Genomic DNA, 27495 nt, shown 5'->3' with positions numbered 1-27495 from the left:
CCCAAAACAGATAAATAGAAAGCAGGACATAACACCAGCGCTTCGTCGGAGGCTCACTGATGATGTTACCTGGAATGGTGACAAAACGTCTGAAAACTAACCTTCCAGCTCAGCGAGCAAACTCACATCCAGAACATCAACCTGAGCTACAAATCTTCTCAAAACTTGCTAGCTAGGTACACTGTTCACAGAAAACAACAGCACTGTGTGGGAGCAATAATAAAACAAAATCCTGGGATGTATAGCCAGGAGGGTTAGAACAGAACATTCTAATTAAATAAATTAAGTCTTGAACAAGGCACCAATACAATCACACATGGAGCACAATGTACAATTCTGGTTACTGTACTCTAAATATACAAAACACCCAAAAAAAGCACAACCTGATACCTTAGGGCACTGAAGCCATTGACAAAGGTGTAAAGTTTGCTATTGCTTACGTTAGATAAGACATGACTAGACAATTATTCATGTTCATGCAAACATTGTCATTGCAAGTGGTGGTGTTTTGCAGTATTCATAAGCAAGGCTAGTTTGTTTTCATCTGGAATAGTCCGATGTTCCTGTCTCAAATCTGTCACAGAGGCCGACTCATTTCCAAGTCTGTTAGGGCAGTCATTTTAATTAATAACATTTATGAGTTTATCAATATTGAATCATTCATGGGACGTGAGCATTGTTGGCAAGGTCAGTATTTGCTACTCGTCCAGCCTCTTCAACGGATACGGGTACTTTTTAAAACAGTATAGATGGATGTGTGTTCTTGGATACTGACGGAGCAAAGAAATGGCAACCTAATCCAAAGTCAACATATTTCCTTCTCTCAAACGAACCGGCAAAACGTGCTTTTACCATAATCCAATAGATTTATGGTCACCATTACTATGAGTAGCTTTTGATTTCAGACTTAATTGGATCAATTGAACTTAAATTTCCCCAGCTGTCTTGGTGTGATTTGATTTTGCAATATAAACAGCAATAGTTCAGGTCCCTGTGTTAACTCACTCAACAATAGTACAATGATACTACCATTCCCAGTGGAGATCTTTTGTTGCAGAAAAACTACTAAATACTCACTGTACTTAATTCTATGCAGGTTGAGAGTATAAACTGCAAATTTCTTCATTGCTCTCAACAGCTGTAGGCAGAATAGCTGTTCAACAACCTGTAATTTATGGGTTAGACAATGTATGTCTGCAATGTGTATTTCTATAAGCAATTAATACAAAGGATCATGTAAAGATTCCAATTTTATCTTAAATTAACTGGTTTGTTTGGAGTGTAATGGATTACTTTGAGTTTTAGGAAAAGTTATTCAACTAAATATTCACTTTTGTCAAGAACATGTATCCCTTAATAAAGATACAGTACACTTCTCAGAATTCACAGGATTTCATTAATTAAAAAGTGCAGATTCAAACTGCTAATCACAAGATACTCAATTATCAAGTGCCTGGTTAAATAATAGAATAATCAAAGTTCATTAAAAATTGTGCCTGGCAACAGCAGCCCATAATCACAAGTCTGTTGGCATTATCAGTAACCTTAGAATAACAATTTTGGCTGTGGTACATTGATGTCATAGGTTACGATACAATATACAGGAAAGTTTCAGTTCATCAGTTGGGACGATACTGGAAGCTTCAGCAACATGGGAAAAAAAATGATAACAGGACAAGGCATAGGAAAACCTAAGAGAATTTCAAATTATGTTGACCAAAATGAAATTTTAGTTTCATTTTTCCAATAAGGAAAGAGCCAACATACTTGCATAGCAGCTAATTAAAATATCTGAAACACTTAACATGATAAGACTTACTCTGATATTACTGTTGGACTGAAAACAATAAGGAAACTTTTGGAATTTGAAATAGTGGGACAGTAATCTATTTGAAACTGTGTTTGTTATTTTATTCTTGATTGTCTAACCCTATTCACTCATTTCCCAAAGATAGGTTTAATTAGCTTTGAAGTGTTTTCACACATACAGATGATGCACAACAAAATGCAAATACTTGTTTTCAATGTGTCATGCAATTTATGGTGCAGACAGATGTCATTCAGCCCAACTTGTCATGCCAATGTTCATGGGCCCAGGAATGAGAATTTCAGGCAAAAAGACAGACTGGAGAAGTTGAGACTGTTTTCCATGGACAGCATTTCTATGAGAAATTTCTATTAAGTGGAAACAATGAGCAGGGTTACAGGGAAAAAGACAGATTAGCACTAAATTAAAAGGCTGTGCGCTAGTGCAGATACAGTTGTGCCAAATGGCATCCTTTGCAGTATAATCATTTTGCAATTCAGTTTGTTTCTCTATTTCAAGAGAATACTTGCTATACTGCATAGGTACAGATTGTTTTCTGGGATCAAAGAATTGTCATGTGACATGTAGCTAAGTATATATTCTGTGGAGATGAGTGGGGGAGAAAAAGGTTTAATTGAGTTGGCACATTGTTTTCCGTGACTGGGCAACCAGGAACGAGGAAGCAATTTTTGTCAGATTTCAAACAGCACAATTTTTAAAAATTTTGAACTTTTACAGGTGATGTTAACTTGGCCTCAAAATTTTGTAGGTATTTTAAAACCTGCACAATCATTCACAACAAAAATGGTCCCCTTTTCAAAAAAGGTGTCTTCAACCTCTTAGTTTGTCATCTATTCCACCAAAGCACTAACATGTTATCTACCCACTTCTTAGTGCTCATGACCATCCTTATTATCCCTTTCATAGGAACCCTAACATCAGTCTGGTTTGGATGAAACCTTCCTGAATGGTACACCCTTCATCTCCCAGTTTGACTGCCAGGGTCCCTCTCCCACACCTGACCTCCAAGAAATTGGTTCAGATATTCAATCTGGGGACAAAAAAAAATTCAAAAATATTTATTGTCTCAAGCTTACACAAACCAAAAGGAAGAGATCAGATCAATAGTCAGCAACTTTGTTTCAGGCATTACAGCTAAAAATTTTAAACTGAAATAATGTAATGAACGTGTACTTCTATAAAATGCCTATGCTTTAAATGCCATCATCAAATTCAAAGTGAAATGGAGATGTGCAGAAGTACACAAGATCTCCCACCAGATCTACTTATGTGACCTGTTTTCCTTGGAAACTGGGGCCTAGGCCAAGTCCTACTCAACCCAAGTGCTACCTTTCACACCTGGACACAAAGAGGAGAACAGCCGGTTTTTCCATGAGCAAACTTACAGACTCTTAAGCTGTACTGATTCAGAGACTGTGGAGAGATTCCCTGGAGGAGAGAGACAGAGACAGGAAAACAATAAAAACAGAAGTGGAAAAATGCCTGTTCTCTGAAGAACAGCAGGAAGAAATCAGTTGAGAGCTCATTCTCTAATTGAAGGAATGGGATGACTAGAGATTTAAAGGATACTTGAAGATTTGCCCTGGCACATTTGATAGCAGTCGATGGAGTGTGCCTTGCTACCAGTAGGCTGGTTTGGCTATTCTCAGAAGCCCACGGCAAACACCTCCCTGCAGAGAATAAAAAATTAAAACTTACGTAGAACAGAGAAACAAGCCTAGTGGAAAGCTACAGTACCTTTAGACTGGTGCCCGCAAGGGCCACAATCCTGCAGCAAATGCAGCATAACAGCAAGGCACAAGGTTTTTTTGCATATATTAGGAACTTAAAGGTTGGGATCAGTGGTGAGAAAAGTGTGTTTTTGGTAGTTTACAGTGTATTAGTTTCCTACAAAAAGTTTGTCACTGTTGATCTTAGCTTACCAAGTACAAGGCTTGAAGATGAAGCTCCTGTCAGTTCCAAGCCTGCCATTCAGAATGCAAATTTAAAGAAACCAGTGAGAGGGATTGTAACAAGCAAAGTACAAACAAGAAAGCATGCAAGCAAAAAAACACACATTTGGGTAGAACCACAATTTTGATTTATTTGTTAGGTACACCAATCTTTAAACAGCTGCGTACGGAATAAGGAACAAAGTAAATGAACTACATGAACAAAGACAACTTGGAATGTAGGTCATGGAAGCCATTACTAAGTCATGGCTAAAAGATCGTTAAAACATGGAAAGAAATGCCAGATCATCTGATCTACTGAAAAGTTAGATTAAATGGTACAGGGAGTAGAGTGATCTTTGTGATTATGGACAAAACTACTAATGATGACAGGATACAGAAGAAGAGAGCAGAGGTTCTACAGATAGAATTCAGATACAGTAAAGCATGTAAGAAGAGAGTGGGAGTTTTACTTATGGCTCCGAGTAGCAGTAGTTAAGTTGCAAATTGTATAATTTCAAAGTTTAGCCAAGCATACAAAGAAGGAAGCAGCAGCATTAGGTGGGGACTTTTAAACATCCATACAAATTCAAGGATCAATGGTGAGCAAGTCAAAAAGGAAGTGAATTTGCTCTGCATGTCCAAAACATCTTGCATCACAAAACTCTTTGGCATGCTATCTATCTAATGTCTTCAGAGATAATGGGAACTGCAGATGCTGGAGAATCCAAGATAACAAAGTGTGGAGCTGGATGAATACAGCAGGCCAAGCAGCAGAGGAGCACAAAAGCTGACGTTTCGGGCCTAGACCATTCATCAGAGAGGGGGATGGGGAGAGGGTTCTGAAATAAATAGGGAGAGGCGGACCGAAGATGGATAGAGGAGAAGATAGGTGGAGAGGAGAGTATAGGTGGGGAGGTAGGGAGGGGATAGGTCAGTCCAGGGAAGACAGACGGGTCAAGGAGGTTAGTAGGTAGGAAATGGAGGTGCGGCTTGAGGTGGGAGGAAGGGATAGGTGAGAGGAAGAACAGGTTAGGGAGGCAGGGACAAGCTGCTGGTTGTGGGATTGCAGTGGGGGAAGGGGAGATTTTGAAGCTTGTGAAGTCCACATTGATACCATTGGGCTGCAGGGTTCCCAAGCAGAATATGAGTTGCTGTTCCCGCAACCTTCGGGTGGCGTCATTGTGGCACTGCAGGAGGTCCATGATGGACATGTCGTCTAAGGAATGGGAGGGGTAGTTAAAATGGTTCGCAACTGGGAGGTGCAGTTGTTTACTGCGAACTGAGCGGAGGTGAATCTGCCAATGTGGTTTACTGTATCCACTGCACCCGGTGCGGCTTCCTCTACATTGGGGAAACCAAGTGGAGGCTTGGGGACCACTTTGCAGAACACCTCCACTCAGTTCGCAATAAACAACTGCACCTCCGAGTCGCGAACCACTAACTCCCCCTCCCATTCCTTAGACGACACGTCCAACATGGACCTCCTGCAGTGCCACAATGATGCCACCTCAAGGTTGCAGTAACAGCAACTGATATTCCGCTTGGGAACCCTGCAGCCCAATGGTATCAATGTGGACTTCACAAGCTTCAAAATCTCCCCTTCCCCCAATGCATCCCAAAACCAGCCCAGCTTGTCCCCACCTCCCTAACCTGTTCTTCCTCTCACCTATCCCTTCCTCCCACCTCAAGCCGCACCTCCATTTCTTATCTACTAACCTCATCCTGCCTTCTTGACCTGTTCGTCTTCCCTGGACTGACCTATCCCCTCCCTACCTCCCCACCTATATTCTTTTCTCTCCATCTTCGGTCCACCTCCACCCCCACCTCCCTATTTATTCCAGAACCCTCTCCGATGAAGGGTCTAGGCCCAAAACGTCAGCTTTTGTGCTCCTAAGATGCTGCTTGGCCTGCTGTGTTCATCCAGCTCCACACTTTGTTATGTACTGTCTTCATCTCCTTACTAAAGTGCAGCACCAAGAACTAGATGCAATACTCCAACTGTGATTAAACTGATGTCTTCAAAAAATTCAATTTGTACTCTATGATCTGATTAACAAAGCTGGGGATACTATATGGTTTAAGAGCTCTCTCAAACTCTCCTGCAACCTATGACATCTATGATGAACTATGCACACATATGCCAAGTTCTCTACTCCTGAATCTCCTTTCCCGCCCCCCCCCGCCATGTTCTTCTCATACGTCCCTGCATCAAACTTCATCTGCCATCTATTCACCACTCCGCTAACTTGTCACCACCCTTTTGAAGTTCTACACTATCCTCCCATCACCCACAGATTACAATGCTTCCAAGTTTCATCTCAATCACAGATTTTGAAATCGTGTCCAATGGCCAAAAGTCTAGATCAGAAAGATATATTTAAAAAAGCAAGGATTCCTCTGGGGAGCAGCAGTAAAACCCTTCCCCCAATTTGTAAAACACGCATTAACTATTACTCAGTATTCTGTTGCACAGCCTGTTTTGTCTCCATGTTGCTTCTAACCCTATTATTCCATGCGCTCTAACTGTGCTCATTTGGCTGTTGCATAACCCCGCATCAATTGCCTACTGGAAGTCTACATGGATCATTTCAACAGAATGGCTGTGATCAACCTTCTTTTTGGATAAAATACCACTTTAGAAAGTGAGTTAAACATGATTTTTGTATATCCTGAAATAATGTTTCTAGAAGTTTCCCAACCGTGGAAATTAAACAGACTCATCCGTTGTTGTTAGCTTATCGTTGCACACTTTTTGAACAGGGGTGTAATATTTGCAATTCTCCAGGCCTCTGCATCACCGTCTAAAGATTGAAATATTGCCATTGCCTTTGCAGTTTCCAAACTCACTTCCCTCAATATCTTTGGATGCACCTATTCCAGTCCCGATGCCTTGTCAACTTTAAATACAAACAGCTTATCCAATGGTGGAACAGGCTTGAGGGGCTGAGAGGCCTATTCCTGTTCCTAGTTCTTAAGATCTTATGACACTGCCAGTTTTGAATCATCCCAGTAACAGAATTTCCCCCACTTTTACCATGGCCTGAGTAGCATCATCTTTCTTGGTAAAGACAGATGCAAAGTAGTTGTTCAATACTTTAGCCATGCCCTCTGCCTCCATACTTAAATTCCATTTTTGGTCCCCATTCAGCCCCACTCCTTTTACTAATTATATAAAACATTAAATGCGAATTCTACAGTCTTCTACATTGCCTGCCAATCTCTGTTCATAACCTTTTTTGCATTTAATTTGTTTCTTCTTCATTAGCCCTCTGAACCTTCAATATTTGACTTGGTTTTCAATTAGATTTTCTAAATATCATAAGCCACACTTCTATTTCACCAATTTCCACCACTTTTGTCATCCAACAAGTTCTGTATTTGTTTACTCTAATTTCTAAATCAACAATTTAATGACATTTGTTAAAAATAAGTCATTCACCCAACGCCCAAATGTTAATAGATCCAAATGTGAATCTTTGTGAAGAATTAATGAATTATTCCTAGGCCCTCCAAGTACAGAGTTTCATTGAAATCCACCTATTAGCTTGAGATATCCCTCGATACATTAAGCAAGGGTATGGGCCCAAGGCAAGCACGTGGAGTTAAACCATAGATCACTGAATGGCCTACTCCTGTGCCCATGTTTCTATATTGTTGACAGACCAGCAGGAGGGGAAAAACAAACATAAATCAGACTGAAGTAAAATTCAAAAACTGAAAAGCATTATGGTATGTCCAGAAGTCATGAAAAATGACAAATAAACAAGTTCTGTTATCCTTGAAGGAAAAAAAATGTCAAAAGGAATTTCAAACTCAAGCAGGTTTGATTTCTCATCATTTCTTGTATTCTTTCAGCATTCCTATTACACAAAATTTGTGCAAAAATCACTGCTAAATTAACAAATGTACTTAAGGCCATTACATTGAACAATGCAAAACACCTCATGTACACTTTGTTAACTGTAACCATTAACGGCAGTTCTGATGAGAATCACTTTCAGGGACATTTTACAGCATTCCTTTGGAATCAAGGTTATTGTTGTTGAAAGAAGAAAGAATTCAAAGAACAAACAAATTCTAGTACAATAATAATCACTTACTGGGTCATGATACCTAATTTTTTTCTACCACATCAAGTAACTGTAATGAACGAATTCAAAGACGAAAAAATAAGCAGTGCTCTTATTTCAGGTAACCTGCTTTGATTAAAACAGTCCATAAAACTTGTCATGTTGGAAACAGTTGACTGCCACTCAAAGTCAAATTTAAACATTTCCACATTTAGAAAATTTTTAAGCCTAAAAGATGATAAAGCACCAGGTATTTGAGAAGGGCATTTCCAGAGAAGATTAGCATGGCCCCTGCGCAAGGATGACACGCAAATTCGTGAAGCGTTCCATACTTTAGGGCGGCACGGCGGCTCAGTGGTTAGCATTGCAGCCTCACAGCGCCAGGGACCCAGGTTCGATTCCAGCCTCAGGGAACTGTCTGTGTAGAGTTTGCACATTCTCCCCGTATCTGCATGGGTTTCTTCCAGGTGCTCCGGTTTCCTCCCACAGTCCAAAGATGTGCAGGCTAGGTGGATCGGCCATGCTAAATTGCCCGTAGAGTTCAGGGGTGTGTGGGTTATAGGGAGATGGATCTGGGTGGGATGCTTCAAGGGGCGGTGTGGACTTGTTGGGCCGAGGGCCTGTTTCCACACTGTAGGGAATCTAATCTAATCTAATCTTAACAGACAAAAACAAATATATTTTAATTTCAAATCAATCAGGGGTCCTCAATGACATGTACATGGATAGAACACTCTATACATCAGGTACTGGAACATCAGAATTATAAAATGTTTTGAGTACTTGCGCTTCTGAAATTATGAACTATCAAGACAAAACAATAAAATCTTCTGGGGGGGGGGGGGGTGCGCTTCTACAGGAGGACACCTTGTTCAAGAATTCTTTTTTAAAAATTGAGCAGTAGACTTTGCCAACTAGACCAAAATGAGTGCTTTCACCAGCTTTTGCAGCACCCCTTTTTAAGCTGCTCCATAACATATTAGCTTTGCTTTGTGCACATATGGAAATCTGCTGAAAGATTGTGTTGCAGCTTCAGCTCTGACAAATGACCTGCGTACAAGTACCACAGGAATGTTTTTGGCAACACAGTTGTAAAGAGGAAATTCTGCTCCAATGACAGCCTGGCTGCAGCCTAGTAAGCTAGCTTGCCTGAATTGGATAAAACTGCTATCTCAAAATTAGTTCCATTTCAGAATAAAACATGTAGGTCATTAAAACATAACTAATTTCAGGATAGAATCTAATCTACAAAATGTATAAATACCTCTCAAAAGTTACAGGTTGCACTAGTTCTGAAACGAAACAAAACATTAACACTGTCACGATAGCTTAAAGCTTGCAAACTGCAGGGGAACTCGTCGTACTACAAGCTTTAATAGCTCTGGCTAGGTAAAGGTTAAAAAAGAATTCAGGATGGCATAATATCCCTTAATACCTTATTTTCCACAAATATCATTCAACACAGTTAGTCAGTCTCTGGGATCAGCCATACAAAAGAAAACTGCGCTCACTGCTGACTTCAAAGTAAGGTCCCCACTTAGTGAGATAACAAAGCTGGATGAACACAACAGGCCAAGCAGCATCAGAAGAGCAGGAAAGCTTGACTTTTGGGTTGGTGTGGTGTTTTGCCTCTTTCAGCGTCCTAAATTTCCCAAAGGAATGTTTTACACACACCAGTGAGGTCAACAAAGTAAGCAACCACACTGAAGTACTGACGCAGCAATATTCCCAAGGGTGAAATAAAAGGCTGAAATTAGACAGAAGCCAAGAAAAGTAGAGATATATGTGGAATTTGTCCAAGAATTTTGACATTCTGCAAACGTGCTTTCTTAAAAAAAGGACTAGTGAGGGTATTTAACAGTCAGTTATGAAGTTAGACGAGTCACATTCAACAAGGTGTAACTTTTTTCCAAAAGGGACTTTTTCCTTAAAAGGAGAGACTAACCGTGAGTGCAAGTTGACATCAATTCATAGATTGCTTAATAATTGTAATTGGTTTGGAGGATTCTTTGATGACCACATACTCTGAAGCAGCACAGAATCAATGCAAACAACTTTTAAGATCACAATACTATTCTATTGACAGTTTTGCTGTTAAACGGAAATCCAAACCAATAGATTGAACTGAAATTTCAGTTAGATCTTGACAATTTTGTTTTTGAAGCAAGTGGGGTTCAGATATAAACGTCAAGAGTTAACATAAAATGCAATTTGGATAAACATTTAAAACAAATATTTAAATTGCATGTCACACACAAATAATGAAACAGGACTACTGGACCTTCAAAGCAATTTTTAAAAACAGAAGGAGCATTAAGTTGTGTCATTCGTTTCAACACAACTAACGGAGACCTGGAACTCAATCGTCTGCCAGATGAGTCAAGATAATTCCCTTTGAGAAGTGTACCAATAATACACCATATAAAACTTACTTTACTTCAAACACATCGATATGATATAAGTTAGTATAAAACAGCAAAGACAATTCAAATTTTTAGTTTTCTTCCCCTGAAGATCCCAGGGATAGCACATCCAACAAGCACAGTTGAAAGCTATCCTCGAGGGAATGCAACCTAATTAAGGCCAGAAAACAGCCTCCAAAAAAAATATTACCACACAAGCCCAGAAGGGAGAATGTAAGTGACACCTCTGGTTATAGCTGATGTTATGTAGAAAGAGTAGGATCCTGTAGTTCTTTTCAGGTAAGATCAAGTTTGAGAAAGTTCAGTTTCCACATTCTGTGCATTTAGGCCTCGACCACTCTTAATGAGTTATGAGAGAGAGAGAGAGAGAGAGAGAGAGAGAGAGAGAGGGAGGGAGAGAGAGAGAGAGAGAGAGAGAGAGAATGAATGTGAAAAGCATTGGAAATAGGTCTAGGAAATTTCCTTTAAGAAAAAAAAAAATCAGTAACAGACTGAGGATGTTTGGTCAGTCGTAAATACATATCATCCTATGACCGAACACAGTTCCAAGTCTTGGCAACTGCATCTTTACGGTATAAGCAAGGGAATGCAAATGAATGAATTAATGAGACACCAAGTTCGGCACCAGATGTGCCATTAGAATTACAAGAGCCAGGTTACCAGAATAATGGAAATGCAACTGTATATTGCTCAAAGCCAGATAGATATAACCAAATACACTTTCAAAAAGCATCACAGCTTACAGCTTCTGTAAATGCTACTAATATACATATTGGAATCAGTGTATAACTTAATTGCAAAATCAGGTAAAATTGTCTTGTTCTTCTTCAAGTTCTGCAGCTTCAAACCAAATCTTACAGGCTCTTTTAAGCAGGATTGGATGTTTCTTCTAGATAACAAAGTGTGAAGCTGGATGAACACAGCAGGCCAAGCAGCATCTTAGGACCACAAAAGCTGATGTTTCGGGCCTAGACCCTTCATCAGAAAGGGGGGGGATGACGAGAGGATTCTGAAATAAATGGGCGGGGGGGGGAGGCGGACCGAGGATGGATAGACGAGAAGATTGGTGGAGAGGAGAGTATTAGTGGGGAGGTAGAGAGGGGAGAGGTCAGTCTGGGGAGGCCGTCAGGTCAAGGGTGCAGGATGAGGTTAGTAGGTAGGAAGTGGAGGTGTGGCTTGAGCGGGGAGGGGGAGAGGTGAGGGGTGAGAGGAAGAACAGGTTAGGGAGGCGAGGACGAGCTGGGCTGGCTTTAGGATGCAGTTGGGGGGGTGGAATTTGGAAGCTTGTGAAATCCACGTTGATAACATTGGGCTGCAGGGTCCTCAGGCGGAATAGGAGTTGCTGTTCCTGCAACCTTTGGGAGGTATCCTATTCTCAAGTCTCTCAACAAAACTTTGAGAATTCCGAGAAACTTCTGCCAAGACTAAGTAAATTGAAAAACGAATAAAAACAAATGCCTGAACCCATACAGGAAGGTTTTCATTATATTATGCTCAACAGAATCACAGGTTGCCACTTAGCCCTTTACTGCTAGTGAAGTACATTTGAAATACTGCTGCAAAATGGGAAACATGGCAGTCAGTCAATTTACATATGCTAACAGCCCAAAACAGGATTTAAATAGATGACCAAATTATATCACTGAGCTAAATATTGGCCAGGAAATCTGATGTTCAAAATTATGCCACTGAACTTTTAAATCCATCTGAAAAGAAAGGCAGAGTCTTGGTCTCATCCAAAAGATGGCATCTTTTGATAGCCGAGCACTCATTTAGTACAGCACGGCACAGAAGTGTCACACTGGGTTATATGCTCAAATTCCTGGAGTAAGGCTTGACTGCACGACTTTAACTGTCAGAGTATGCAAAAGGGAAGAAAGTATTGCAAAACAAAATTTCCAAGAAGCTCAAGCACAACTGCATTGCAAAAGTAAAAATCACTTCAAAACAATAATTTTGAGATTCAAACCCTGTCAGCTTCTGAAGCTGAACACACAAGCAAGCCAATTAAAATCAGTCAAGAGAGAAGAAAAACTGATGTATAATTCGATAATGCAGTCAATACATTTGAACCAACATGATTCAATTAGGCATCAAAAGCTTGCATAGCCAGCAATGCCCAAGTTCCATGAAAGAATGGTCTTGAAATGAGCAAACTTGAATGAAAAAACCTGATTTCTATAAAGTAAAAGAGCAGCAAGTATTAAGAAAAATGCAAGTACTTCATTTTTTAAAATTTATTTTGCACTTTTTAGTGCATCCCCCTCAATAGAAGACTGCAATTCACCATCTATCATGTTAAATAAATTAAAAAGATGGACAATTAACAAAATGATGATTCAAAACGACATGAGCTCTGAAAGCCCCTCAGTAAGCAAAATTCAGCCAAAAGAGATAGTTTGCTCACAGCAGATATACTACACCATCAAGCTGATGTGCCCAGTTTGTTTCCCATACCACAGTAACTGTGTTATCAGTCTCTTCCCCAAGTTGGGGACTTGAACACTAATGGAAAATACAACAACATGCCCAAACGTAAAAAGTGGAATTCCAAAACTGCAAACTTTATCACAGACGGACTTTCCAAGAGGTCACACAACTGATAACTCACTAGACATTTAATGCACAAAGCTTGTTTCTTTTTATACATGTCTTACATGTGCACAATGGACAAAAGTAGGCCACTTGACCCTTTGAACCTGCTCTGCTTTTCAAAAAGATCATGGTTGATCTCTATCTGTGCCTCCTTTAAACTTCCAACTATGCATTAGGGCTCTTTCAGAGTACTGGTCAGTGTCAACCACAGTTCAACAGTACAATGACTACATCTCACAGAAGGATCTGGAGCCAAGCTATAACTCCAGAGATTTAAGCACACATTTCAGTCTGACATTCCAATGTATTTGAATGCCACACATTATCAAGAAGTAATTTTTTCTAATGAGGCATCAAACCTCATCTGTCTTCTCAGGGTAATGTAAAACGATGTATCATGTCATTATTTTAAGGCAGAATTGGATACGTTACATCAACTAGTACACTTCACTGGTTGTAAAGCTCTTTGTGAAGTCGTTCAATTTTCAAAGATATTTTATTTCTTCATATATTTGCTAGCTCTTTCCTGCACAAAGTCATACAGCACAGGAAAGACCTTTTGGTCCCACTAGTCTACAAGTAACACATGATCCCAAACTAAACTAGTCCCACCTGCCTGTTCCTGGCCCATATCCCTCCAAACCTTTCCTATTCATGTACTTATCCAAATGTCTTTCAAATGTTGTAGCTGTGCCCACATCCACTGCTTCCTCAGGAAGTTCATTCCACATATGAACTACCCTGTGTAAAAAGTTTTCCCCCCCATGTCCTTTTTACATCTCTCACTGTTACCTCACCTTAAAAATGGCTGGAAATGCCCCATCTTGGGAAAAGACACCTACCATTAACCTTAGATAATAAAATGTGAGGCTGGATGAACACAGCAGGCCAAGCAGCATCTCAGGATCATCCAGCTCATCCAGCCTCACATTTTATTATCTTGGAATTCTCCAGCATCTGCAGTTCCCATTATCTCTGATACCATTAACCTTATCTATATTCCTCATATGACCACCTTTCAATCTCCTACGCTCTAGTGAAAAACAGTCCCAACCTATCCAGCTTTCGCCTATAACGCAAACCTTCAACATTCCAATAAATCTCTTGAGCCCTTTCCAGCTTAATATCCTTGCTATAACAGGGGCCCAGAACATGCTGTGATTTAAGGTGACAAAGCTCAATGATTGATTTTTAAAACTTTAAATACAAATTGATTACAATTTTAAAATATAAAAAAGATTTAATTATGGAGGTGCAAATTATAGCAGATGCTGGAATCTGTACCGAACAACAAATGCAGAAGATCAGAGCAGGTTGAACAGCATTCATGGAGAGAGAGTAAGCTATCGTTTAGAGTCTTGAGAGTGCGGAGGGAACAGCATTCATGCTATAGTTGGGAGGGAGAGTGCTGGGGGAGAAAGAATGTTGGTAGAATCTCTTTTGGATACCTATGTTCAAAAGAAAACAAGTTCAAAGTACACAAATGCTCGAGTAACCGAAATTAGGTCTACAATTCACATAAACCAAAGTTCAATGCTTGTACTTTTTAAAAAAATTAAAAAGTGCTGGACATTAGAACTTGCTTTGGATCTGTGAATTGGCACTGCTTTATCCTTGTTGCATCACAAGCTGTCAACATGGCACATTTATTGATCCACAATATCCCAAATGATCTAAAGTTGGACATTGACATATTCAATATACTAGTCTTATTTTTGATTAAATGAGAAAGTTGGCAATTGATATTAATCTTTTTTAAAAACACACTATGAAAAATAAGTCTTGTATGAAACAAATTGTGTGGACTGGAAATGGAAAGGAGAAGCACAAAAATTTATAATCACCAGAGGGGAGAGTAAACTGTCAGGACTGTGGGCTATTAAGTACTTGGGCTTTGACTGACTTTAACCATACATATTGGAAGAAGTGACTAATGAGGTAGTTGATGCATTAGTTTTAGTGTTCCAAACTCCCTTACTCTAAGGACAGCCCCATTAGAATGGAAGATTGAGTGTGTAACTCCCTCCTTTTAAAAGGGAATCTGGAAGCAAGAAATATAGGTCAGTTGCTTAACTGAAGTCACAAAGAAAATATTAGAAACTAACATTGACATTAATATCTACAGCACAGAAACAGACACTTTGGTCCAACCCATCCATGCCAACCAGATATCCTAAGTAAATCTAGGTAGTTTGGCCCATATCCCTCTAAACTCTTCCTATTCATATACCCATCCAGATGTCTTTTTAAATGATGTAATAGTACCAGCCTCCACCATTTCCTCTGGCAGTTCATTTCATATGCACACCACCCTCTGTGTGAAAAAGTTGCCCCTCAGGTCCCTTTTAAATCTTTCCCCTCTCACCTTAAACCAATGCCCTCTAGTTTTAGACACCCAGATCCCGGGGAAAAGATGTTGTCTATTTAGTCTACCCACGCCCCTCATGGTTTCATACTTTTCTATAAAGGTCACCCCTCAGCTTCTGACATTCCAGAGAAAATAGCCCCAGTCTATGCAGTTTCTCCCAATAGCTCAATCCCTCAAACAATCTTGAAAGAAGTTATGGGTTGAAAAAACGAACAGTTGTAGATAGGTTCAAGGTAACCAGGTAGAGTCAAATAATTTGTGAAAGGGAAATCATACTGGAGCTCAGTGACAAGGTAGCATGGCTATGGATCAAGAGAACCAGTGGATGCACAGATTTGACAGAGTACCATATCAAAAAAAGTTTATTGCAGAAAACAAAAGTTCAAGGGTAGGGCAGTGGGAGCCAACTATATCACATGATTGGTGGATGGGTGGTTTAATTTAAATTCTCAGCTTCAGAGATCCCAGCGGCAATCACGAATGGCAAAAAAATTCAAAAGCAATAAACTGAATGCAAGTGGCTAATTAAGAGAAATAAGCATTAAGTAGTAGCAATCTGCAAAGTTTAATAAAGCCAAATTTTGCATGTTTGGTTAAGAAGCAGAGCTAGTGGGAAAAAACAAGCCCCAATATATGATTACCAGAGAAGGGGATGGCAACTATTGGCAAAGCTTAGGAGTTAGGTTTAGCTAATGATGATCCTTTGCTGCCTCTGGTGGAGGCACAACGCCAACTGATCTCACCATAATTACATGCAAGCAGGGGTTGGTGTTGGATTGACATTCAGCCTAGACTTTCCTCCTCTCACATTCTACTTTCCCTCTTCTACACTGATGCTGCTCCCTCTTTCTTTCCTTCATTCCTTCCGCTCTCCACCCTAGCTGGTCTCTACGTTCTTCCTCCTCTCATTTTGTCTGCCTTCCTGTGCTCTTTTCTTCTAACTTCAAGAAAATAATCCATGAGGCTTTTCACGCCAGAAATTCACAGATCTTAAAAAGAACACCTTTTTAAAAACTTCACCAGGGAAATGACTGACCATGAACAGCAAAAATGCTTCAATAATTTGCTGAAAATGCACTGTAATCCACTTTCATGCTTTTTTCTGCCCCAATAACCATCAATTCCTCAACTGTTTCAAGTTCTGTTCCTCTCAGCCTTGAATACACTTAACAACAGTCTCAACAGCGCTCTGTGGTAAAGAATGGTGGAGTACCCAGGAGCCAGGGCTAATGATTCCCAAATGACTTAACTACATAGCCAGAGTGAAGACCCTTTCCCACCATTATCATAAGGAAGCCAGAGACAGTTCCAGCTCACCTCCCACTCAGTTTTTGACAGTAGCAGCTGTTTGGCCTAGCTGCTTTTGACTAGCAAGGGGAGCTGCTGAAACCGATCCTGTACCTGCAGACCTACTTGGCCCTAAATAACATGGGGCGGCTGGCAGACCTGCATCTGCTCACAACATGTCCCTGAACAACTGCTTTAAGGTGGTGTCCAGAGACCAGGGCGATGTAAACACCCATCCCCAGCACGAGACCTTCCTGTCCTCCTGAGAAACACTGTGACTGACAAAGGTAGAGTCGAGTCATACAGCACAGAAACAGACCCTTCAGTCCAACTTGCCTATGCTGACCAAAGTTTCCCAAACTAAACTAGCCCCACTTCTGAAGTGACAGCAGAAAGCCTCCTTTACCCAGAGCCAACCTACAGCATCACCACTAACAGGAAGCAAAGAGCAAGCACATTTGAGTATTTTTGAGCTTGGCAAGTTTAAACAAGTAAAATTTCACAGGGATCATCACAGAATCTCAACTATTTACAATTTATAAAAATGACGAATGATACAAGGTATAGGTCCCAAAATTGCTGATAATGGAAGAGCAGGTAACCAAGTCGTGAACAGGTCATAAAGAGGCTACGAAAACCTATAAATGGATTAAGTGAATGAGCAAAGATAGGATAAACAGAATATAATGATGAAAAATGCAAAACTATCAATTTGGACAGCCAGTGTACAAAAGCAGCACATTACATATGGACAGAGCGCGAGCGCGAGCGAGAGCCTGCAGGCTGAGGTGCAGAGGCCTGTGTGTGTGTTAGTACACGTACTACAAAAGGTCACTAGCATGTAGTACTGTAAATAATTACCAAGCAATGTTATCATTCATTGCAAGGGGAACGCAATACAAACCTAGGGAGATGAGAGAATAGAACAGAATCATAAAATCCCTACATTGTGAAAACAGGTCATTAGGCCCATTGAGTCCACACTGACCTTCCAAACAACAGCCCATCCAGGTTCACCCACCTACCTACCCACCCAATTCCTATAACCCTATATTTCCCATGGATGATCCACCTTGCCTGCACATCCCTGGACACCATGGGCAATCCACCTAGCACATCTTTGGACTGTGGGAGGAAAACAGAGCACCCGGAGGAAATTCATGCAGATGTGGAAAGATTGTGCAAACTCCACACAGACATTCGCCCTAGAATGGAACTGAACACAGGTTCCTGGTGCTGAGGCAGCTAACCACTGAGCCTTGATTATATTGGGCATCAGCGAGACAGCATCTGACGCACTGTGCACAGTACATGTCACTTAATTTAAAAGGAGCATATAAATACAGAGGGGGCAGTTTCAAAGTTCATGGACTAATACGTGAAAGGAGAGGGATTGATAAAAAGGTTGCAGAGGCTAAGCATGTATTTGCAACATAATGTAGATCAAGTAATCATGCGGTGGTGGGGTGTTCTCGACAGGCTATTTTCGTTGGGGATGCTTCTTTTAGGAGAAGCTAGAACTAGATGATCACAATTTAAATACAAGTCATCTATTTAAAACAAAGATGAAACAACTTTCATGTGCATGTCACTTCTCTGCACAGAAGACTAATCTCACACAGACAAATTTTGAGCAAAACAAAATAAATTCAGGTCACACAAGATCCCAAGGGTAGTTGGTCCAATTTCAAAATGCAGCAATGAGTAAATTATGCAATAGTCCTGAACATTAAATTATCAAACAAATTTGAAGAAAAGTTCAAGTGAGTCAGACTAAAGCACTGTTTGAAACATTAACGTTCCACGTAACCCTCAGTTTTCATTAAGACTTTAACAAGACCAAGCAACGTCACAAAAGTGGCCACACAAACTCATTCAACAAAGATCAAGTGGCATCTATAAACAGAACAGAGCCATGAAAGTGCACTCTATTTACTTCACTCATAACCTTGACACCAAAGGCAAATTTTGTTCTTAAATAATCTTAAAATAAAATCTGAGATACAAAGACAGCAAGTTGTTGGGTTACACCGAGGTGGCACGGTGGCTTAATGGTTAACACCGCAACCTCACAGCACCAGGGACCCGGGTTCGATTCCAGCCTCGGGCGACTGTCCGTGTGGAGTTTGCACATTCTCCCTGTGTCTGCATGGGTTTCCTCCGGGTGTACAGGTTTCCTCCCACAGTCCAAAGATGTGTAGGTTAGGTGGATCAGCCATGCTAAATTGCCTGTAGTGTTCAGGGATGTGGGGGTTATAGGGGGATGCTTCAAGGGGCGGTGTGGGCTTGTTGGGCCAAAAGGGCCTGTTTCCACACTGTAGGCAATCTAATCTAAAAAAACCTAGAGCTCTCTCAAGAACATCTGGTCAAAAGATTGCATGCCATGATATATCCTATCCTCCATCTGAAACTCAAATGCAACAAGGTCATCCTAGACAATGAAAGAAACTGAAAACACAACAACTCCTAGCATGCATTTGTTGTAGATGGTTCTCTCTCCACATACAGCTCTCCTTACCATATACAGTTTATATTCTTTAATAAGACATATGCATGTTTGAGGAACTGGAAACACTTGCAGGTGGATAAATAAGAGAAAGGTTGGAAGAGGAAGAAGAGATAAAATTCTGGCTGGCTGATATCGATGTTGACTGGTTTTTAAATCTACTGAATTTATTAAACTGTATGGAATGACTTTACACATCTCTTTAGCTGCTAACATTTTATTCAATAATTAAAAGCTATGAAAATTCCAAGAACTAGTCCTTTACCATGCAATAAGTGCAAAGTAACGATCCATATTACTTTGTAATCCTAAATTCAAAATGTTGTAATATTTGTTACACAATCAAATAATTTTATCAAAGTTAATGATCAGCCATCAACATATTTCACTTTCAGCTCACCAAGTACATTACAAAGTTAAAAACAGTAGCACAATAGATTAGGGTTAAAATAAAAGGAAGTTCTTCAACAATAAACACCCTTCAATCGGACTAGCTTCCTTACAAGTTGCAAATCAAAGTTTCACTTACACACAGCAATCTTTTTATAGGTGGTTTAGCAGAAGAGCAAAAAGCAAAACACCAGCAGCAGTTTGCATAAAAATACAGATTATAAATGAGGATGTTTGGTTTGCGATGCAGAATGACACCAATGTAAGCGCAACCGCCATACCAGTTAAGGTCACCATGAAGATCCTGCCTTGTCAACCTCACCCCTCATCTCAAGTGGTGACACTCAGGTTAAACCCACCACCAATCGTTTCTTTCTAACAAGAGAGCAGTTCCACTGTTATAGAGTAATGCAGCACAGAAACAGACCCTTCAGTCCAACACGTCCATGCTGATCAGTTATCCGAAACTGATCTAGTCCTATTTGCCAACATGTGGCCCACAAACTTTTTAAACACTTCCTATTCATAAACCCACCCAGTGGCCTTCTAAATGTTCTAACTGTACCAGCCTCCACCTCTTCCACAGACAGCTCATTCCATACACGTACCACCCCATGTGGGTAAAGCTGTCCCTCAGATCCCTTTTAAATGGTTCTCTTCTCACATTAAACCTATGCCCTCTAGTTCTGGATTGCCCTGCTCTTCAGGGAAGACCTTGGATAATCACCCCATCCGTGCCCCTCATGATTTTATAAATCTCTAAAGCCGTCCGCTTCCAAAGCTCCAGGGAAAATAGCCCCAGCTTATTCAGCCTCTCCCTGTAGCTCAAACCATCCAACCCTGGCAACAGCCTTGTAAATCTTTTCTGCACCCCTTCTAGTTTGACAACATCCTTCCTAAAGCACGGAGAGAAGAAGTGAACACGGTATTTCAAGAACAGCCCAACCAATATCTCAAAGCCGCAACATGACATCCCAACTTCTACACTCATGCACTGACTAATGAAGGTAAGAATGTCAAACACCTTCTTCACCACCCTGTCTACAATGCTAACTTTATCATATTGTACCTATATCTGAACACAGAATTAAAGCAGAAAAACACCCCATGCCAATTTTTAATAACTTTTAAACACTTTCGTCAGGTAGGCCCCTCAGCCTATTTTTTCTAAAAACAGGAAAACCAGGGTTATATGTACACAGGTTTTGCTGGCATCATCCCTGGAAATCTTCCCTGCGCCCTCTCTACTGACCCAATTTTAAGAATACAACTTTCAGGCCTCTCTGTAATAAGTATGGTATAACCAAGTACACAGGAAGAGGGGAGGTTTACTGAGGGAATTTCAGAGCTTAGGACTTAAGGCATTAAAAAAAAATCAAGTCTTGGAGCTCTGCATGTAGCCACTCAATACTTGCATCCAATGAATATTTTAAGGCTCTAACCACCATTTGAGGTAACAGTTGCACTCAGGGACTGTCACACTACAAAAGTTCAGTTGCAAGCCTCATATGTAGGCAAAAACAATCTTAGCTACCAAATGGAGGAAAAAGTCACATCAAATATACCGATCAATGATAAGCCACCATCCCTATTCAATGAAGCTGGGAGAGGGATAATTCAGAAATATCATTCCTATTTCTGAACTTATGATAGAGTGAAGATCATTACTGAAGCAGCTAATGGTGGTTGGGTTGAGGACAATACAGTACTGAGAAACTCCTGTACAGATATCCTGGGATGACAGTATTGACTTCCAGCAGTCACAGCCATCTTCCTTCATGCTTGATATAAATCCAGAGACCTTCCCACTATTCCCATTAAAAAAAAGTCAAGGTCCTCTTACTCTGAAGGGCAGTCACTGTGACGTCCCATTTGGAATCAGCTCTTTCATCCATGTTTAGATAAGGTTATAAGGTCGGGGGCCAAGGGGTCCCGAAAATATGATCCAAGTATCAACAGGTCGTGCCACTGCCAACTGATCACATCACAACCCACCTTACTGATATATCAAGAGTAGACTGATGGACAAGTTTAATCAGGAGAAATTGTCCTTTTTTTGTACACAAGACAAACCTGGGCAATTTTCCAAACTGCTGGTTAGATTGCAGTGTTGAAACTGTACTGGAATAACTTGGCCATGGCCACAGCTAGTTCTAGAGCAGGAATCTTCATTACCATTACTAGAATGTTGTCAGGGCCTAAGACTTTACGGCATGCTCTTAGATGTCTAGCTGAAACTCTTTTGTGGCAACAAATTTCTTGTAAACTTTCTTTAGCCCCTTTTTGAATGCCTCCCATTGACTTACCTTCAAACAGCCTTTAATCAGGCCATTTTAGGAAATTTCAACAATAGTGCTCATCAGTCTATACAGAATTCAGTATTTTAAATGAACCATGCTTGAACGGCAGAATACCTTGGTTAGCTGAGCTAATTTTTACATCCAAAAATACAGCTGTCTGATACCCCTGGATATACTGGAGTGCGTGTCAGAGAGATAAATTTAATAGCTTACCTGGAAATTAACAGTGGGCTAAAAAGGGACTAATCAAAAATTAGCTCCATTTGGACCTAAATGTTTACCTTAAAAATATATTTTCTTTACTGATAAGACAGAGCTTTGTCTGGTATTGGCAATATTACTAATTTGAGAGAGTGTGGGAAACAAGAATCCACAACAGGGCAAGTTAAAAATAAATTGCTCAAAGTTATAGACACTACGGTGCAATTTGGCTAAGATTGGGGTAACTAAATTCTGTCTGAACTGGTTAAAGAATTCTGGCTTGCTGACAGCTGAAGAAAAGGGAATGAACATTTCAAAACAGTCTGAGACATGATTGAACTCAGTAACTTCAGTGTGAAATTTATTCTGGATTTAAAAGAAAAGCTGTTTTCATTTTAAAGCATACCAGTAATTTTTGTTTTACAAAACCCAGGCCTTGAATCTAGCAAGTTCATACTAGGGGATCCACAGTCCTTAGACATGAATGATTGACACTTCTCTTCATTTAATCAAGCAGCAAACCAAGCAGTTTGTGCACACCAATATCCTGAGCATCTTAAAAACTTTCAAGACATCTGTCCTACCTTTCTTGGATTACCACCATCACTCCTCTCTTTCAGGACTTCATTGAGGAATGTCGTGACTCAAGGTTTCTGTGAATGCACACGTGATACAGCCAACATGGTATGGCAACCTAGTGGTTTTGTCACTAGATTAATATTGTTCTGGAGGAAAGTTCAAATCCCAGCAAGCCAGCTGGTGACATTTAAATTCAATTAACAGAATCTGCAATTTAAATCCACTTTCAGCAACAGTGAACATGAAACCATCTATTGTCATAAAAACCCATCTGGCTTACTATGGTCCTTTTACAAAATGTATAGACCTTACTTGGTTTGACCATCACAAACTTTACACTTACAACAAGCCACTCAGCTCAAGAACAATGAGGGATGAGCAAATTAGCATTGCCACTGATGTTCACATCCCATTAAATAGTAAAATTGGAAAAAAAAAGTTAAATCCTTTCCTGCTTGGATTGAAACTAGCGGTTAAGATGGATAAGCCATATCTTTGGATAGATCATAAAAGCCATTGAACTGAATACTCAATTTAAAGTCAAATATAACACTGAAAAAACACACTGATTATTTGACATGGATAATATTTTAAAACTGCAAAACCATCTTTAAAGTACAATAATGCCTGATGTTGATAACAAAAATAATACAAAGGCGGCAACAGGAGCTGTGAAAAAAGTGCTATTAACCAAAGGTGAACCTAAAAAACAGGAACAAGTTACACTCACAGAAGGACTTTTATAAAAGAGAGATGAGTCCGCCCAACAGTTTCCTACAACAACAAAATTCTGAAGTGTCCTCAAATGCTTCCTCCTTAAGCATGGCTAGATTTTTAATCCATATGAAAGTACACTCAATTAGCAAAGAATTAATAAAGACTGTTTTGTAAAGCAATTTAAACAGTACCTAACGAAGTGTCTCCAAAAATGGAAAGGAGGATGGGATCTGTCACAAATACTTTTTCATGTAATACAATAATTCGGCACATCTTTCCAAGAGTATTCAAGAACACAGGAATAGAGTAAGATGACAAATTGTGCAGAACTTGAATATTCAAGTTAAACCCTTCTCCAGTACTTTTTTTAAAATCAGGAGCAGCAAAATACTTGTGCACACCCAAACCCCACCCAACCAAAATGGTGACAAAGAAAAACATCTTTCACCGTCATCACATCCTTACAAATTTTCTGCATGCTCAGAATGGAAGTAACTGCATGAGTGAAACCAGCAAGTTGTTGATACCACTTTAGCACCACAAGCAAGTTTTTGAAACTAAAATAGAAATTTAATCAAAATGACAAATAAACACATTTGCTCAGATCATGACCAATGATTACATTCTTCACCATCTTCTGTTTGTGGTGAAGTTCATTTGTGCTCCTTTTCTGCCCTTAATATAAAATTAACATCCTTAAGTTAATAGAGTGCTTTCAGAGGCAGAACTACACGTTCACCAGCAGTCCTAATAAAATACTACATCTATCAAGAAAAAAAAATCTTTGTGACAATGTCTCCATTTCACTGAAAATTATATGTAGGTCAGTGAGTACAATATTGATGGGCAAGTGGAATCTGGTGCAGGTTAGAAGAGGAGCAGAGTTTTGGACAAGCTCTGTTCATGGAGCGGGGTGGGGGGGTGGTGTTGCGGAACGGTGATGGGCATAGAAGGCTGGCCACAAAAGGACATTGGATTTTGATGAACATTCAGATCTGAAAGTGCAAACTCTTTCTTAGTGCTCAGATGCTACTTGATCTTCTACATAGTTCCAGAATTTTCTTTATTTTAATGGAATTGTTTAGTCTGAAGGTGACAAAAGTATGGATAATGGTATCAGCAGTAGATAACGTCAACAAGGAATGGAAATTCATAAGAAGGAAGCAGAAATGGGCAGACTTTGTGATGGCGTAGATTATCTCAGCTCAGCTCAGCTTAAGTTTCAAGATTTAAATGTTCTATTTCAGCCAGAAACATTGACTGAATCAATCACAAAGGATCAGAGGTAGTGGTGGGGATGGAAGACAATGGCTGTGATTTTTCCAACTTATCACAAGATGAAATCGCACCTGATCCAGACCTGAATGTCAGGTAAGTAATCAGATAGTACAGAGGCACTAAAAGTTCAAGCGCAAAACAGTAGCAGTGGTGCTGGGTTTGATCAGTATATGTGTAGAACTTGACATGTCTTTGGAGTCATCATTGTAAACAGCATATAACAGCCAGGAGATTCTTTGTATATGACTGGAAAGGCAATAATAGGTCCCAGCAAAGCCAATGTCACATTATGTGGCTGTTGAATGCGTAACAGAACTTGTAAAAAAAAAACTTGAACATTGTTGTATCATATTTGCAAATTGGTTAATATAAGCACTTTAAATATGTTCGAACGCATACTCATTCCCGTTAGGAATTCCCTCAGAAAAGGAGGTTCCCATTCCGATTTGAGGGATCCTGAGAAGTCCTATCATAATCTATAGATTCTGCCCATGTGGCATTTGGAAGATGGAGTAAATGAGTTACTGGGAGATTTGTGCATTCTCCACTCAACCTCAATTCTGCATGTTTCTGACAAAGTGCCTCAATGTGTTCAATGCCTTTCCAAAGAACCTTCTTTGTTCCGGTCAGTCACAAGCCAAGGTTTCCAAGAATCGACTGGTACATTTTACCTCTTCAGAGGTGCCTTGAGAATATCCCTTAAATATTTGTTGTCTTCTTGGGAGATTCCTATGATGCCCAAATTCACAGTAGGGTAGTGGTTTCAGACCCAAGAATAACATGCTGAGTTTTGGTCAATGGAGCAGGTTTTGGGTGATTAGCACCTTGATTTGGGAAGAGAACATGGTTGCCACACTTGACACCACATGTGGAGAATAATGTGAAGGCACTATTGGTAGTCCTTCCTCAGCTGACTGCCTGCTGTAAGCTGCCCCAGTTCCTGAAGCATACAGGAGCATGAGTAGTATACATAACTTTGGTACATTTATAAATTTCCTGCTTTTATTTCTTACCTTCATTCAGTGTGGTTTGAGGAAACTCAACGGCTCTCTAAAAAAAACTGTTAAAACGAACAGAGGGTTGGATGAAAATCATCCATCAATTGAAAAAGAAATGATTTAAGCAAGTGAGGAGTTATGTGAATCTTTGCAGACAGATAGATAATAGGAACATTAAATAAATCACTGGTATGGCGACGAACAGAGGCTTAAATGCTTTCCCTTAAAGCAAATACCGTAACTGGATTTTCTCCCTTTATAACACAACATTCATGTCCCTGAAGTCTGAGCTGCTGTCAGCTTGTAATGAAAATAAGGTAATATAACTTTTCACAACTCCTTTGAGGCATTACTGTTGACACACACATACAGAATAAATAACTGCCATTGATGGTAATGCCTCCTGTTTCAAATCGTCTTGGACTATAGGAGGAAACAAGGTAAAATTCACACTGACTTTGCAACGGCTATGTTCCATCACTGAAGAATTGCAATTAAAGAAATGTTTAAGAATCATAATTCACAGCTTTTAAACCACAGCCCTCACACTGTCAGCATGCCTTTGCATTGATACTAATAATTAAAAATGGCTATCATTTACATATCAGCTTTACTCTTCATAGTCACTTCACACAATTGCAATCAAATCAAAAAGCTCAAAAGGAGACAACAAAAGGACTGGTGGCCAAAAGCTTTTTTAAAAGGTAGGGTTGAAGATATGTCTCAGAAGAGAAAAGTAGATTTTTGTGGAAGGATCCCAGAGCTTTAGGGCAAGAGGACTAACCTAGCCATCACTTAGAACAGTACTGCAGTAATATCCCTACTTGAAATAGGTTTTCTACGGAGAAAGAGACCGAGATACTGCCCTTGCCCTTCTAGATGATAACGGTTGTTGGTTTGAAAGGTGCTGTCCAAGAGGCCACGGTGAATTTCTGTGATGCATCTTTTAGATGGTGCTCGCTACTGTCCGTACATTCATGGGGAAGGGAATGAATTTTCAGGGATGTGGCACGCTTTGTCCTGGATGATATCAAACTTGAGTGTTGATGGATCTGCACTCATACAGGCAAGTGGGGAGCATTCCATCAAACTTCTTGTGCCTTATAGAACAAGTTAGAGAATCAGAGCCAGCATAGTATGCGCATGCATGTGTTTGCAGGAAAAAAAAAACACGACTAGTTTTGATCATCTTGAATTCACTGCTTGATCATGCAGTGGAAACAGATTCAATCATGACTTTCAGAAAGTTGGATTAATATATACAGGTTCCAAATTGGAAGATGTGACAAAATAAATAACATTTCAAGGAACCAACGTAGGTACACTTGATCAGATAGCCCCTTTCTCTATTGTAGAAAAATTTGCAACCAAGTTGCAAATTTATAGGGGAACTCCAATGGGAGTACTTGAGCCAGAAGATCCAAAAGATTCAACTCCTGACTGGATACACAAGCATATAATCCCAAATGGCAATTCAATGCAACTCTGAGCAGCTATTTCACTGTCAAAACTACTGTTCATCAATCAAGATTATTAAACAGCCCCTCTTAGACAGATGCAAACCATCTCAGGAGAAGATTTTGCCATTTCCATGGCCAGTATCTACCCATCAACCAAAATTAATGACCTAGATAAGCAATTTATCAGTTAAGAGTCTATGCTGTGCAGAAGTTATTGAATGCATTTTCCTTTAAAAATACCAATAGACTTTCAAAGATCACATCATGAACGTGCAAGTTCCTTCTGTACTGTATTTTACTATACCTATGAAATCAGCCAGGTCCACTCCATAACCTCCATTCTATTGTTGAAACAGTTTGTGCTCCTGATCGCCATGGCTGTGTATATCCAGAGTTGGGCCCAGTACTAACAATACAAAAGCAGGGATTGAGTCTCATATACTAGCTACACTTACAAAATAAATAGTTTCCCACTTGAAATATAAAAGGCAAAGAGTAGAGTACAATTACTTTACCTAAAAAAGGACATAATTCTAAGAATCCATGGTGGCACAGTGGTTA

General features: G+C 39.9%; 1 protein-coding gene and 1 pseudogene across 1 annotated transcript in view; one reads left to right on the top strand and one right to left on the bottom strand.

Moving 5' to 3' along the window:
• The window catches only part of sppl3 (signal peptide peptidase 3), a 188436-nt gene that overhangs the window by 143942 nt on the left and 16999 nt on the right, over positions 1–27495 (bottom strand). The gene's annotated exons all lie outside the window — the stretch shown is intronic.
• On the top strand, positions 8098–8168 carry LOC125464380 (U6 spliceosomal RNA; annotated as a pseudogene).

Source organism: Stegostoma tigrinum, chromosome 26, assembly GCF_030684315.1.
Source record: "Stegostoma tigrinum isolate sSteTig4 chromosome 26, sSteTig4.hap1, whole genome shotgun sequence".
Lineage (NCBI taxonomy): Eukaryota > Metazoa > Chordata > Chondrichthyes > Orectolobiformes > Stegostomatidae > Stegostoma > Stegostoma tigrinum.
This window is presented reverse-complemented; position numbering and strand designations above follow the sequence as displayed.